This window comes from Nymphaea colorata, chromosome 2 (genome assembly GCF_008831285.2).
Source record: "Nymphaea colorata isolate Beijing-Zhang1983 chromosome 2, ASM883128v2, whole genome shotgun sequence".
Taxonomy (NCBI): domain Eukaryota; kingdom Viridiplantae; phylum Streptophyta; class Magnoliopsida; order Nymphaeales; family Nymphaeaceae; genus Nymphaea; species Nymphaea colorata.
In genome coordinates, this window is record NC_045139.1 from 3,857,039 (window position 1) to 3,872,905 (window position 15,867).

Sequence of the window (15,867 nt, forward strand, 5' to 3'; positions counted from 1 at the left end):
ATATTAAAATATATCAAAAAGGAACAAGTATTTGAACTATATAATATCCCTTTTGCAACTTGAGTTGCAACTTTATGTGCTTCGTATTAGTTCAAAAATTTTCAAATGCTCAATTTTGTCACATTAATCAAATTATTGACCTTAAAGACCAAAATAAATTTCTCATTGAGCATAAATATATCCGTTTCTACACAGCGGCAGGGCTGCATATAGTCATAAAGTATAATTGAGCCTTAGACATAAATTCAACTTACTATGGCGAAGTTCGGATCATTTAAACAGTGTTTGAATGTGCCTTGAATCTTACCTCGATGTTCAACACATACAATGAAATTAAATGTTTGAATCCCTTTTCCAAACATAAGATGTTGCAGAAAAGAAAAAAATCTTAAGAAAATTGAAGAAAAAAAAAAGTAGGAGTTTCAAAACGGGATTCACTAATTCCTAAATCAAAGTACGGTGCAACTGGACGGCAAGGTAGCTCACACTCAAGGTGTTTGAGATTCAAATATTGTCATCATCGTCATACTCTGGTGTGTTATTCTGTAACAAGCATGAACACCCAAGTTGAATGATTTACCGTAGGTCCACCTAGTAAACATGAATAAAATCAATTTTAAATCAAACGATTGAGCCCAGGAGCGTAGATAGATGGGGGCTCCGCAGGGTGTATGTCTCACCGAGCTCATTCTATAAAAGCTTAAATTAGTAATTAAATTTGAGTAGATCTGAGTCGAGTTATATAGAACAATCCCACTAGACCCATGTCATGTTCCATAGCCAATGGAAAATTTGTTAATTATGTGCTCCATTAAAAAAAAAAAAAAAACTAGCTCCATGTTTCGTGTGACAGATTTAGATCTAGGGTTTGACAGATTTCATTGAAAGTATCAAACTTTTTCCCACCAAACAGTGGGCAGTAAACTTTTCTTTTTGCTGCCATGGGATATTATAAGAAACTTCCCTTTTTATATCTTGTGAAAGCCTCAACTTTTAAAAGGCTCTTTCCTTTTCAACAACTAAAATATGGTCTGCTGAGTTTCCCCTTCAATGTTGAGCAACTTATTTTCTCTGACTTCTCTATTTATGATGAAACAAGAAACATGCCAATAGGAATCTCTTTTCCATTTGCAGAGTAAAAAAAAGGTGAAGATCAGCTTCAGTTGATGGGCTGCCATTAATCCTTGCTCATATTTTTATAATATCTTGTAAGAATTCAAATGGATCCAGTTGCATTTTTTTATTGCACTGGATCAAATCAAGGACCTGCTCCATTCAATATGTATATATATATATATATATATATATATATATATATATATATATATATATATATATATATATATATATATATATATATATATATATATATATATATATATATATATATAACATTATATGCAAAACAAGATCTTTGGTTTTTCTTGATAATCAGCAATAAAATTAATTGAAACTCAGCTTCATCATTCCTTTTCAAATCATGAAAGTTCATGGGGAAAAGGCTTCTAACTATTGGAGTGTTGTTGATCAAATGTCACACTCACATAATGGGTGGTTGATTGATCAAATGAGTTGGCAAAGCTAGGCAAGCTGCATCTCTTAGATGAAGACATACTTTAATTTGATGGTAAAGTTACAAGTTTAAAGCTGTGAGCACAATCATGTGATTCTCTGTTCAAGAGAGAAAATGAAGCCATTTTCATGAATTTCTATTCGGGGGCATTTGACCGCCTTGAATTTTGATTCTGAAATTAAAACTCTAGAAACAAATTCCACTTCAAACTGAAAATTCTAATGAAAAATCTAGTTTTATTTTGTCTTTGTATTTGATAGTCTGAAATTTTGATTTCAGAATTGAAAATGATGTGTTTGATAAAACAAAAATTAAAATTTTCGAATTGATGAATCAAACCTCTGTGACATGTGCCCTATCGAGATATCTAAATCTAGAATCATAATTGCACCGCCTAGGATAGAACCATTATTCCATAATTCTATTCAAGGATTAACTCATGTTTTAGGAATCAAAATTTTTTTGTTTGATAATACAATTCTCAATTCGTCAAAAGTGAGAATTTTAATCATTAAATTCTACAATTCCAAACTCATCAAACACCTTTTAATCTTTTGTTGAGTACATTCAATTAAAGAAATAATGTCCTTAAAATATGTGTTTATATAACACATGTTTGACGAGCACCATGCACTTTACTTTTGAAATATAGTGTTTACATCCAGCGTTTGATTGTTATATCTAGCCTCAAGGGGCATAGCGTAGCTGGTTGAGTTAAGAGTCTGTACTAAGGCAGATCTCTAGTTCGGTTCCCGTGGGTGCTATGTTCCTGTGTCTTAAGGCGGTAGGGCGCGACATCTAATGTGAAGGGTGCACCGTTGCTATCGTTGACACCGACGCAACTCAGGACCCCGGAGGCAGGGGGAATGGGGGGCCTTCGAGCCTTTTTCGGGCGGTGGGATTAATACCCCTTGCTCACCCAGATTGTTATATCTAAATATAATATCATTAATCACATTAATGTTCCTAAGTTAAGAACACGAAATTCTTAAGTCACATGTTTTATTGAAACTTCAAAAGCATAATGTCTTTCTTCTCAAACACCTATTCAGATATAGCTAAAAATATTGCGGTGACTAAGATGAAGCCAATGCACCATTCTTCTGTCTAACAATTGTCTTGGTGAATTTATTCAATGTAATAACAGGAGTTTTATGCACGGAGAAAAATTTTTCTACAATCAAGAATGCAGTCTTGACTTTGAACTTCTATCTTTGAAATTTGTGATAACAATAATGTAGCTCTGTGGCCCTTCAACACATGAAGGGAATAATTTTGGCAGAATATTTCAAAGTTTCCTTATTGAAACATATAAATGTTAGATTGGAATACGAAATGTACAGTCGAAAAGAGTAATGGCGTCGGTTCAGATTTAATTTCTTATACGCGCGGTCGCTTCCCCAAGGACTCTAAAGTGAAGTTATGTTGCTATTAATGTTCAAGAAAGATTTGTAATACATAAATATTTTTGGCAGCTAAGAGTTTGGTAATATGAACAATTTGTTACTATTTCATGAATTTATGCCCTTACAATGACAAGTAAAACCCACATAAAGAGGCAAATAAGAGATGTAAAAGAGTGAGCCGAGCTCAGGCTCAGTCAGCTCAAACTCGACTCTACTCATATAGGACCGCTCAAGCTCTATACGGCGAGCTCGAGCTCGACTCAACTCGCTTAACCAAGTCTGGGCTTGATCTGGACTCGTTTAAGCTCGTGTTTCTTATTATAAATATTTTATGATCAGAATTTTATATTTTCATTTTTAAGTCATTTTAAATTTGAACATTTCCATAACCAATCCGCTCGGACACACGAGATGTGTGCACAAAGATTTTGGTAAGGGCAAAAACGTATTTTCATCGATATTTTAAGTTTCTGAAAATTTGGATGAGCTTACCCTCCAAAAGAAAATGACGAGCCTGCCATTGTCCGATGTGGCACAATACTATTGGTTGCACGGAACCCGAGATTCCACAGCCCGTGATTGACGCTGCAGTCGACGCTGCCTCTGACTACGCGGCATTCTTCAACAGAAAATGATGAGATTGTCCCTGCTCTTTTTTCGTAATGACACATGCATCCCATGGGAATTTACCTGGCCATTGTGCTGGGCCCGACCATCGAAATCCTAGCCCGGCCCGACCCGACTTTAACAATAAAAAAATATTTGAAATATATGAATTATATATATATAACTAAAAATATTTTTGCATATGTTATAGGGCACGAAAAATTGTTGGGCTGTCCCGAAGGGTTTTTTTTTTTTTTTAATAACCCAAGCTCGAACTCAACTCGAGCTGAACCGAGTAGTCAAAAGCCCACCTTTTATTTGGTCTTATGTGCATTCTCACCCACAAATACAAATAGGGATGTTAATATATTCCATTTGAAACACATATCCGACCGATTCGATTCCAAAAAATCGGATATAGATAAAAATTTAATATCCGATTAAGAAATCGGATCAAATTTGGATTTAATAAATGACATCCGATCGGATTCGGATATACATGAATATCGGATCAGATTCAGATCGGATTTAGTTTTAGACAAATATCCTCTATCTAATACTTGAAAAATAGCAAAATCCGGTTCAAAATTCAGATCGGATTGTAAAACCGGATTTCGAATTCGGATATAACTTTGCTTTATTCAATTCAAATCCGAATATATCATATCTGAAAAAACGGATATGGTTGAAGATGTATCCGATTTGAATCTGATCCGTTGACATGCCTACCCACAAACCATACTACCCGCAAACCATGTTGAAAGTAGATCTATGGTTTTTCATTTCCGGGTTTGGATATTGAAGGTGAGATTTGAATGCCTTTACAAGTTTGAAGAAATCTGGAAAATCATGTTTTTTCAAGGGTAGAGCTGAGTCTTGGCCGTTTAAAAAAAATTATATGTAAATAAGGCCTGACCGAATTAAAAAAAAATCAAAATTTATATGTAAATTTTGAAAAACTTTTTTTATTTTATATAATAATTTTGAAAAACGACATTTAGACTCCATAAAAAATTTTAAGCTATATTTTGCCTCTTTCATAAAAAAAACATTTAACCATGTGTGTTTTAATTTTGCTACATTTTTTCTAACAAAAGGTGTGCCTAAGCGTAGTGAGTACAGTAGGGTTAAAAGGGTGGACATCGAGCCGTGAAACTAAGGGAAGACATGGAGCCATGAAATGAGGGGCAGACATAGGGCCTGTCTGGTAGATAGGTTTGTTTGAAACCAAGGGCACATATAACCCTCACAAGCCACCACGTTGTGTTGCCCCTCGGACTAAGATAAAACCGAAACTAAGGGGTTTTCTTTGTCTTTTATCAAAATGATATGGTTATTTCTGTAAATTTAAATACCCAAACACATTGAGAAACCGAACATAAATAGCACCCACAAGAATGGAACTGATTCAACAATGCATTATTGAATTTAGGCAAAATGTTAATTTTAAATTTTAAATGTTTTAAGAGCTTTTTTATTTTAATTCATCTTCATACAATTTTTTGTTTATTTTTTCTACAAAAATGATTTTTGGCTATTTTTTTGCCAAGTCAGGCCAGACTTGTTTCCGGACCAGTCTGAGCCCCCTAGAAATTATACGTTTTTTCATATGAGTAAGATTCTATTATGTATACAAAATACGACAACTAAATCTAGATAGACAAAACGATTGGTTTATACGAAATCCAAATGGAAGTTTCTATGATATTGATTATCAGAAAAATAAATATAGGATATGATGACAAGTAGCAAATTGACAAGCATTTATTTACATGAAAAATATTAGTTTTATTGGATTTGGATCTAGAGTTTGATTAGATTTGGACCTACACGCTGAACGGATCGGATTTTGATGAAGTAGATCTCCAACGTGGGTGTTTCATAGTATTAGATAGAGGAGCCCAAAAAAAAAATTATATGTAAAAAATTAAATTTTTTTAGTTTGGCCCGACCTGTTCTTCCTCTTGACCCTACCGTCGCTCCTCTTAGTCCGACCCGCGAATGGTTTGGCCCGCCCTTGAACAAAATCCTGCCTCCGCCCCTGGTAGGCACCACAGGTGGCTGAGCGTTGCAGCCCACACAATGGCTCCGTGACTTGTGCTCGAAATTGGAGACTGGTATTTCTCTTGATATTTGGAGCATGATCACATATGAAAGACGCAAAGATAAAGATAATAGAGATAGAAATGTTTCCCACATTTGTGATATTATCCGTTGTTAGTGAAAATACTATCATTTTCAAAATGGGGAGTACAAGTAGGCATATAATTAGGGCTGTACACAAGCTGAGTCGAGCTCGAGCTTTGGTTAACTCGATTCAGCTCGATTCGTATATTGCTCGACTCAATCTCCAGTCAAACTGTACAAGGGCAGCTCAGACTCGAAAACCAGTCGTGCTGTACAAGGACAGCTCGAGTTCGACTCGCTTAAGCTCACTACCCGCTCCTCATTTGACACTTGATCATTTCCTTGGTTTTAAATTTGAATTACAAAAAAAAAACTAATTTAAACAAGTTTACTCCGAGCTTCAGTTGACTCAACTTGTTGTACAGCCCTATATATAGGATTTTTCACGATTTGATTCAACATATTTTCGGGATTTCCAGCCCAAAGAGAAAACATTCACCCATTGTTAAGGGTGGGCATCGGGCGGGGCCACCGCCGGCCCGTCGTTGGGCCCGGGTCGGTCCGTTTAAGTTAAAAATATATATATATATATATATTAATTTTTTGTTTTAATAATATATATTTATTATTAATAAATATATTTTATATTTAAAAACATTATTTTATGATTAAAAAATGTTTTTTATTTTTAAACTGGTCGGGCCCGAGCCGGGCTGCCCTGCCCGGCCCGGTCCGATGCCCACCCTGGCCGGTTGTCCCCAGTGCCACAACAACCCTGGCTGGCAAGTGGGCAACATGTATTTGTCTGGCGGTCTACTCGGGCTAACACATGGCACACCCTCCTTGGCAATCAATTGCGGAGATCTAAGACTATGTTTGTTCGTCACCACATGTTCAACTCGGGCCGTGGGCCGCATGGACTGCACTCACATGGGTGGGTCCGGGTTCCAGTTGGATTGGTTTCACTAATGACATACAATTCTCATTGGTGATTTAGCTGGATAATGGACTCCATTGCAGTCAATCGCTTTCAAGGAGGGAAGTGTATCAAATACACATCAAGTTTGAATAGAATGGAATAGAATGTAACTGTTTCATAAATATGACCCAAAGGTTCCGGCAAATTCATGGAACAATTTGAAAAGTACGTCGTAAATATTGCCCAAATTCATAAAACAATTACAAACTGTTCCATTTGCAAATGAGGTTCAAGATTTCCACTTTATTTCTCAAGAAGAGTCTTACATAACTTGTTTGTTGTTTTAACTGTTGTCATTTAGGGTGTTTGATGAAGCTGAGAATTATGGAATTTTAGAATCAAAATTCTCATTTTTGGCGAAATGGAAATTGTGTTACCAAACAAACAATTTTGATTCGGGAACAATGGGCTCATTCTGGAATCAAAGTTATAGAATTATCATTCTACCTTACGGGGCGAAATTATGATTCCAGAGTTTTAACATTTCTTTGTATCACTTTAATTCATGCATTATCAAACACGTCATTTTTTTATTTTGGAATCAAAATTCCAAACTATCAAATGCAAAGGAAAGCTAGAACTGGATTTTATTTTTTTCAAATTTCAATTCGGACTGGAATTTTTGTTTCTAGAATTTTAATTTCAGAATCACAATTCAAGGCGGATTAAGCTCACAAGGTTCGATGCGTACGATTCAAAAACCTACAAGAGATATCTAGTTTTGAACTCTTGACCTCTAAGAATTTCGAGGCGTGTTTGAATAGGGGGACTGGATATCTCAACATGTAATTTTTGAACCATATCATTTCAACACGTAATTGTCCAAGTGTATTAAAACCTTAGGACCTTGGTGGCTTCTCTCCCACTCAGATTCCTTCTTAGCAACATTATGCCAATTATTCATTTCGAAGATTAGCACTTGGAACCATTATCATTTCGAAGATTAACACTCGCATTTGTATTTTTGTTTTTTCTAGGGCTTGTTTGACATTAGTAATAAATTGTTACTGTTTTATAAATCTTTTCATAAATCTACTAGTTTATGAATTTACCTCAATCTTAAAATAGAGAACACATTGCTACTCCGCTTCAAATGTGGATTTTTTCACATTCATTTTAGTTTTGTCATCAACAAGATGCTTTGGTTTACTCCTTGAATAGTGAAAAAGTCATATTTAAACTTTTAAAAATAACAAAAAACTTTTAAAAATAATAAAAAACTAAAAATTTCTCAAAATATTTAGTAATATTTAAAAATTGCACATGGCTTTCTTGAATCAGTCAACTAAACCCCTTAATCAGCCAGTAAACAATCAAACCATTTTATTCAATGCCATTGCTAGGAATGTCAACTGATCGGATTCGGATCGGATATATCTTTAATTATACCTGTTTTTTCAAATATTCACATCGGCTTCTAATTCGAATAAAGAAAAAGTCATATCTAAATCCAAATCCACCAATTTTACAATCTCAATCCTTTTTTATATTATATATGAATCCAGATCAAAATTTTGAATCAGATTTTGCCAATTTTCAAAATTTAATAGCATTAGACATTGAATATTTCTCACTATGCCTTTGGGGAGTGCAAACTCTCTCTTTAATAAAATGTATCCAGCCAAACACAAAAGTGCACGTCTAAGATTTTTTGTCTACAAATATCATTTTTAGGACATGGTTTGTGTGCCAATTGAACTTCCAACAAGACTTTTCTTTATAACTTAAGCACCACTCAAGAATCATACAAACACCCAATAAACGAGTCCACTGATTGGACAAATAAGATGGAAAATAAAGACTTTCTTGCATAATTATAGGTTAAGGCAAGCATCATATATATATATATATATATATATATATATATATAGTACTGGTTTGCGTGCTAACTGTTGTGACCACATGATCAATTTCTTGAATGCTAATTCAAATCACATGTAAGAATGAACATAAGTTGAGATATATTCTTTTTTCAAGTAATATACAATGTTTTGTTTTTCCAAATGTCTACTTTAATTTGGAAACCACTTTCAAACGGAGAGACTTTGAGGCTCACTTAGCAGTCTTTGATTTGAAATATGAAGTGATTTGAGAGAATTAGAAATAGGGATGTCAACGGATCAGATTCGGATAAGATATATCCTTAATCATATCTGTTTTTTCAGATATTCACATATTCGATTCAAATTTGAATAAAGAAATGTCATATCCGAATCCGAAATCCAATTTTACAATCTGAATTCGATTTTTATATTTATACATGAATCCGAATCCAAATTTTGAACCTGATTTTGCCCATTTTCAAAATTTAAGAGCATTAAATACAAGATATTTGTCTAAAAATGAATCCGATCCGAATCCACATCCGAATCTAATTGGTTATTTATGTATATCTGAATCCGAATTAGATCGAATGTCATTTATTAAATCTGAATCTGATCTGATTTCTTAATTGGATGCTAATTTTTTTTCCATATTCGATTTTTTCGGATCAAAACGGTCGGATGTCCGTCTCAAATCGGATATATTGACATCTCTAATTAAAAGTCTCACATCGGTCGCTTTAAGGCCAAACCCCTTTCCATCTATTCTCAAATATGAGGTTTTGGCCATAAAACGATGATCTTAAATCCTCATATTTACATGATAATATAATCTGCTGTTTTTTTTTAAAATATAGATCCCACATAAAAGAGATCTTATATATATGAACATCATATCTCAAATCTGAAACTATCAAACACACTTAAAAGAGTCATCATAACACATGCTAGAAGAGCAAGAGCAAGAGACTGATACCCAAGAAATTTGAAGCAGGATTGGCCACCCATGGCTGCTGGCCCGTTGAAGATTACCCTAAACTCGCGTTCAACATATGAAAATCTAGTGCTTTAATATTAAATTAACTTGAAATTTTTACATAAACAAGCTAACGAAACATGCATGATCGGTATGGATAATGCTTGCAAACAAAACTCAAATCATAATGAATTCAAATTTTAAATCAAACTTCAAGACCTATTCCTATTTGAAGGGCTCGCCGAGAAAATGAATTATCGTTGATGAAAAACTGGCGACATAGTTCAAATGCACCACCACGATGATCCGGGTAAACAGGAAGAGTATTTTATCCTACTACTGCATTGTTAAAAGCCGAAATCTCCACCCATAGCACCTCAATGATTGCATAGTTCTCTAGATTTTTGCCACTCTCAATATTGGAAATCAAGATGATAATTCCTTATAGATTATCGTTGTCGTCATATTTTTTTGTAAAAAGAAAAACAACACCTTTTTATTTCTTTATAAAATTTTAGAATTTGAAAGCCAAATAAAACTATAGGTAATTGATCTTGGGAAGTTTGTTTTAATTCACCCAATACATTTTTCATTTCAAGGCCGGAACTGGTTGCTCATTTTGGATCGTTTGGGTCGTTCCCGGTGCAGGTAATGGGCGGAGCCAAGGTAGGGCCCGCATGAGCCCGGACTCCATCTTTAAAAAAAATTTAAAAAAACTTACATGTAAATTTTAAAAAATTTCACTTGTTATATATAAAAAATTTGAAAAATAATAAACTTTAATTCGACCCCCTTCATAAAAAATTTATGGTTCTGCTCTTGGGTTTGGATCAACCAAAATACATAAAGAAATTGGATCTGGGACATATTTTTTGCAGGCAATATTAGGAAAATCTCAAAACCAAAACCGATCAAGGTATCCGTCGTCACAAAGCATTGATATGCTGCTAGGAATCTCGATGGATCTGAAATGTCTGATCAGCGATTTGGGTTTGAATCCATTTAGTCGGATCTGGTGCAGAAAACCGAATATGGGTACTGATTGGATTGAAATATGACATCCAGTTTAGGTGGCCAAATTTGTCACCAAGTCTGAGATCCAATCTGACTGGGTTATGTATAAATCTCGACTTTTATGCCTGTTGAGTCCAAATTTGATTCCAGATATTCGATTCGGATCCCCTATTTGATCAGGAGGTTAGATCTGTTTAAGTTTAAAACCTCACATCAAAGTGGACTTGAACCGGGTCCGAACCCTATATGTATCGGGTTGATTAATAAATCAACCCGAGCTTTGTGGGATCCACTGTTTAAACGAACAGTTGCTCTGAATTTCAGATGCATGGTAAGAGTTAAAAGCTGAGTCCGAAAAAATAGGGTCTGAACTCGTATTGTTTCAAATCTCAGAGTTCAGATCCAACATACGTGCTCTAAACATCTCTTCCGGAGCCCATGTCTGACCTCCGCTCAATATTAAGTCTTCCATTTTTCTAATATAAAATATTAAAAGAAAACATTGTCTTGTCCTGCTTTGGATTTGGCTTGTTTTTTTAAATGAAATTTAAAATCCAAATTTGATTTTTAAATTTGTATCCAAAATTTAAGCCTAGCAAAATCTCAAAACTCATATTTGATTTTTTAAATACAAAATAAAATTTTTTAATATAAAATATATATTAATATTAAATAATAATAAATTAAAAAATTAATCGGACCAAGTACTGGATACCGATCCAGTACCTGGCCCATTGCCGAGGCTTAGCCGGCAGGGGCCATGGGCTTCCAGTTTTCAAAAAAAAAAAAAACGAATTACCTTATAAAATTTACAAAAAAAAAAAATTCATTCAACCCGGTGAAAATGTTGGAAATTATATAGAGGCTCCTTTAAAAAAATAGAAAAATCCTATCCCCACCCTTGAATACATACACATATATGCGAATGAAACTTGCCTAACTACCAAAGCTTATGAATGTGATAATACAAACTTATTAGACTTGATTTAAGGTCTTCAAGTAACTAATACCTTCCAGGCATGGGCAAATTCCACAATTAAAAAAACGAAAAGAAAAAAAGAAACTTGGTCCTGACTGACTTTCAAAACTACGGACACATAATCCAAATCCTAATTCAACTAATTGTGCACCTTTTAAAAGACTTATCCATGGTTTTTGTACTTTTAAGTTTCTAGTTGTACATATAAATTACATGTAAATTTTAAAAAGTTTTACTTGTTTTGCATATAAATTTTGAAAAATAATATTTCGGCTCCCGTTAAAATTTAAAAACTTTAATTCGGCCCTCCTCTTAAAAAGTTTCTGACTCCGCCCTTGCATATGGGGTCTTCCCCGGCAGGTTTGCAGTGGACTAACACTTACAGGAATCAAACGGGACAACATAGCTGACATATCAAATACGTGCTACTAGCTCTGTTATGATATGTCACTTGGTGCCTCGTATAATAAAATGTTGCTTAACACATTTGGGGTCTTCCTCGGCAGTTTTACAGCAGACTAACACCTACAAGAATCGAACTGCGCGACATAGCCGACGTATCAAACACGTGCTACTAGCTCAGCTAGACATGTCACTTGGAGCTTCATATAATAGAATGTTGCTTAACACAGACTTCCCGGCAGATTTGTAGCGGACTAACACCTACAAGAATCGAACTGATAAGTGCACTTAGCTCGACTATGATATGCCACTTGGATCCTCATATAATAAAATGTTGCTTAACACATTCGGTGTCTTTCCCAGAAGGTTTGCAGCAGACTAACGCCTACAAGAATCGAACTTAGGAACTAACTGACATATAGACAAGTTTTCCTAGCTCGACTATGTATGCCACTTGGAGCCTCATATAATAAAATACATTCTGTGTGTTTTTATTTATTTGGAAGTACATAAAAAATATATGTTTATCATCCACTGGACATCAAACTTGTCAGAGGATAATATAGACCAAACCAACCCTTCGGTATTGTAAGAAACATACTTAACTCTTATTTAATTCAAGTCAGTGGTTGTTGCATTGTTTGTCGCATTTGGTTAAAGAATTGTAGTTTTTCCCTTAAAAGATGACATGAAAGTACACCTAACTTCCAGAATTCACCTAGCTTTTTCTGCAGTAACTTGGAGTAATAATAAAAGCGGAAGAAGTTCACCCAGGTAACTTAGTTGTTGATGTATTAAAAAAGTAATAAGTTGGAATATAGTTAAACGTGCATTAATATCAATGGGTACAGTTTATAAAGGATTACACAGGTAAAATTATGATTTCACTAACCCAACTTAAGCCGGTAAAAAAGTAGGACAAATTGATGTATAGAAGGTCATTTTTTACCCATGGTGCAAGACTCGAGTGTATTTTTGGCAATCTAAAAAAAAATTAGATGTGCTTTTTCTAATCGCCAGATACTTTTGGAAATTGATTGAAATTTTCATTTTTATTAACTATAGAGAAAGAAAGCTGGGGGCATTTTCAAAATATGAAAATCTTGCTTTTGCTTTTGTTTTTTTCTTCTTCTTTTTTGGGGGTTAACGAGTAAAATTTAGTTGTATTTTTTGAGAAATTTTTAAAGAAATTCACTACGTTTATACAAATAAATGTTCATGAGTGATGGCATTGCAGCAAACATAACCAAAGTCGCTGTTACCAAGTATTAACCATTTTTTAATATAAAACATTCAATTTGCCTCATTCTTTCTACATTTTTGCATTTTTTTTAAAAAAAAATTTTGTATTCTTTCTCAATTCACAACTGTAAGGAGCTCCGCTGTAAGGAGCTCGACTCGAGTTCGAGCTGAGCTTGACTCGAGTTTGAGCTGAGCTCGAGTTTTGTGAGCCAAGTCTGAGCTCGAACTCTACTCGACTCGTGTGCAGCACAACTAGGCTGAGTCGCGGGAGCCCAACTCCAAATCGAGTTTTTTGAGCCAAGCTCGGGCTTGACTCAGCTCGTGTGCAGCCCTACCAGGCTGAGCCGCGGGAGCCCAACTCCAAATCAGCTCGGCCCAGTGCCAAAACCTAAATGTACCAGAAAAGTAATCAGGCTTTGTTAATCATTTCTCAAAGAAAACATTAAAAGCTTAAGATTATGGCTTATTAGCTTTTAGTCACTGCCTAAAAGGAAAAAAAGAAGATAGAAAGGAATCATGATAGAAAGTGCCTTTCCCCAAGATTTCAATTTCATTGGGCATGTGATGATGATACAGTTTCAAAAAGGAACAGTTGATCATGAAAGAAAGGGCCACAAGGACAATGCTGGTTGCTTTCTCTTCCATTAATTCAACTCAAGATGGGCTGTGGATGCATGTGATTTTGCCTTCATTTCCAGGAAAAGGGCAGGGATAATAAAGAGTTAGGTGTTGTTGCCTCTTCCTCTTGATCTTTTGCATGTTTCCTGTTCAGACTTCATAAACAAACTGTTTGAGATGGCCCTCAAGGATGTTGGTGCGCTCGCTCGGGCCAAGGCGATTACGCAGCAGTAGCGTAGCTGCATGTAGGCTGGCATGGGCAGTTGCCCACGCTACGCTAGCAACAAAATTTTTATTTATTTTTACATAGATTTCTTACAATTATTTACTTATTTATATATGTTGTGGCCCTTCAGAAATGAGAATTTCTATAACATTGCCCCATAGTCAAAAATTTCTACTTCCACCACTGCCAGTGGCGTAGCCACATTGTGACTGGTGCGGGCAGTTGCCCACACTAATCCTTTAAAAGTTTTTTTTTTGTTTTAAATAGAAATATTATATATATATATATATATATATATATATATATATATATATTATAAGAGTCGTAACTACGCGAATTTTTATTTTTCTGACTCCTCTACTGGCTATCCCCTTTGGATCTACCAAATACTAAGAGCCTTAAATCGCACTCTCATGTCTCATGAATCCTTTAGTACTTTTGGCACCTTTCAAATGTCCTCATGTGTCTATCAAAGTCATGCATGGAACTCTCTTCCTATGTGAAAACAAGCCATCGATTGGAAAAATTATTTGGGATGCAGTCAGCATCCACAATGGTGCAATAAAGAATGTTGGGAAATGAGAGTGGATATAATAATGTAACCCACTTTTCCTTGTCCCTCCATATTCTCAAGAACAAACACCAAGGCATGCCAAAGTTTTTTTTTTTTTTTAAGGCATATCTCACTAACCCAATTTGCATAATGATTGTTTTGGGTTTAAACCTTCCACTCATTGAGACATTATGTCTCCCTTTTTCCTTTTTTGTGTCTCATGGTGTTTGTGAAAATTTGTTTCGGAATCGTATCGGCTTTCAAGAGATTTAGGAGCCGTTTGATTCAGTGGCGTAGCCACATGGTGACCGGTGTGGGCAGTTGCCCACACTAATCACTTAAAAGTTCTTTATTTTTACATGAATATATTAAATATTTATCTTTATATATATATATAAGTGTCTCATGAAACTTGAGTATTTTTAAACAAGGGCCTTCCCAAAGAATTTTGTGATGTGACGTTGATAGATCAAATATGACAGGCTTTTGCTAATGTGGTAAAAGATGTATCATAAAATCTATGGTTCATCAAACTAAAGATCTTAAGTCCGACTTAAGATCCATATTTTGAGATCGCATGAGAGAGGGTCTGATTTCAAATCCATGGTTCTAAAAAAATATGCCGGATTTTGAATTGGAAAATTTTGATTTTAAAATATACGTACTGTGTCGAAGAAAGCCATAATGCTTAGTTTTTGTATGGAGCAGATTGTTTGTTATGGCCGCATACCCGGGATTGTATAATGCGATAATACCTAAGTTGCCTTCGATTTTTGTATGCTTGTTGACATGTTTATATGTACGTTATTAGTAAATCAAGTTAAGTACTCCTAAACCATTCTAAAGTTATCACTAAAAAATATAAGTTTTGATTGCGAATGTTACTTTTTTATTAACAAATATCACCAGAAATGATTTGACAGTGACTTTAGAATATAATTAAGTATTTTTTTTTCCTTTGGCAGCATAACTATAAGCTGTTGACCATCTAACTATAGGATGGAATTGGAAATCATAATTAGGTAGCATGAATGAATCTTTTGTCAATAAAAGGAGAAGTGGTTCCTTAATAAGGGCATTTTTTGTCAAATTTAAATTTAAAACTAACGTCTTCTTGTAATAGGCAGCTCTTTTTTTAAAAATTAAGCACCAATTTGTTAACATTAAAGCTAAGTAGTGATTTATTATTTGCCCATATTAGGTGTTTTTTCTATCAATTTTCTTTCTATTCAAGTACATAATCCCATCTTGAGTTTGATTTCTTGGAACCAAAGTTTGTTGTTTCTCTTGGCAATCAAACGACCTGTTCATTATTTTTCGAAGATTGATACATGAAAGTGTAT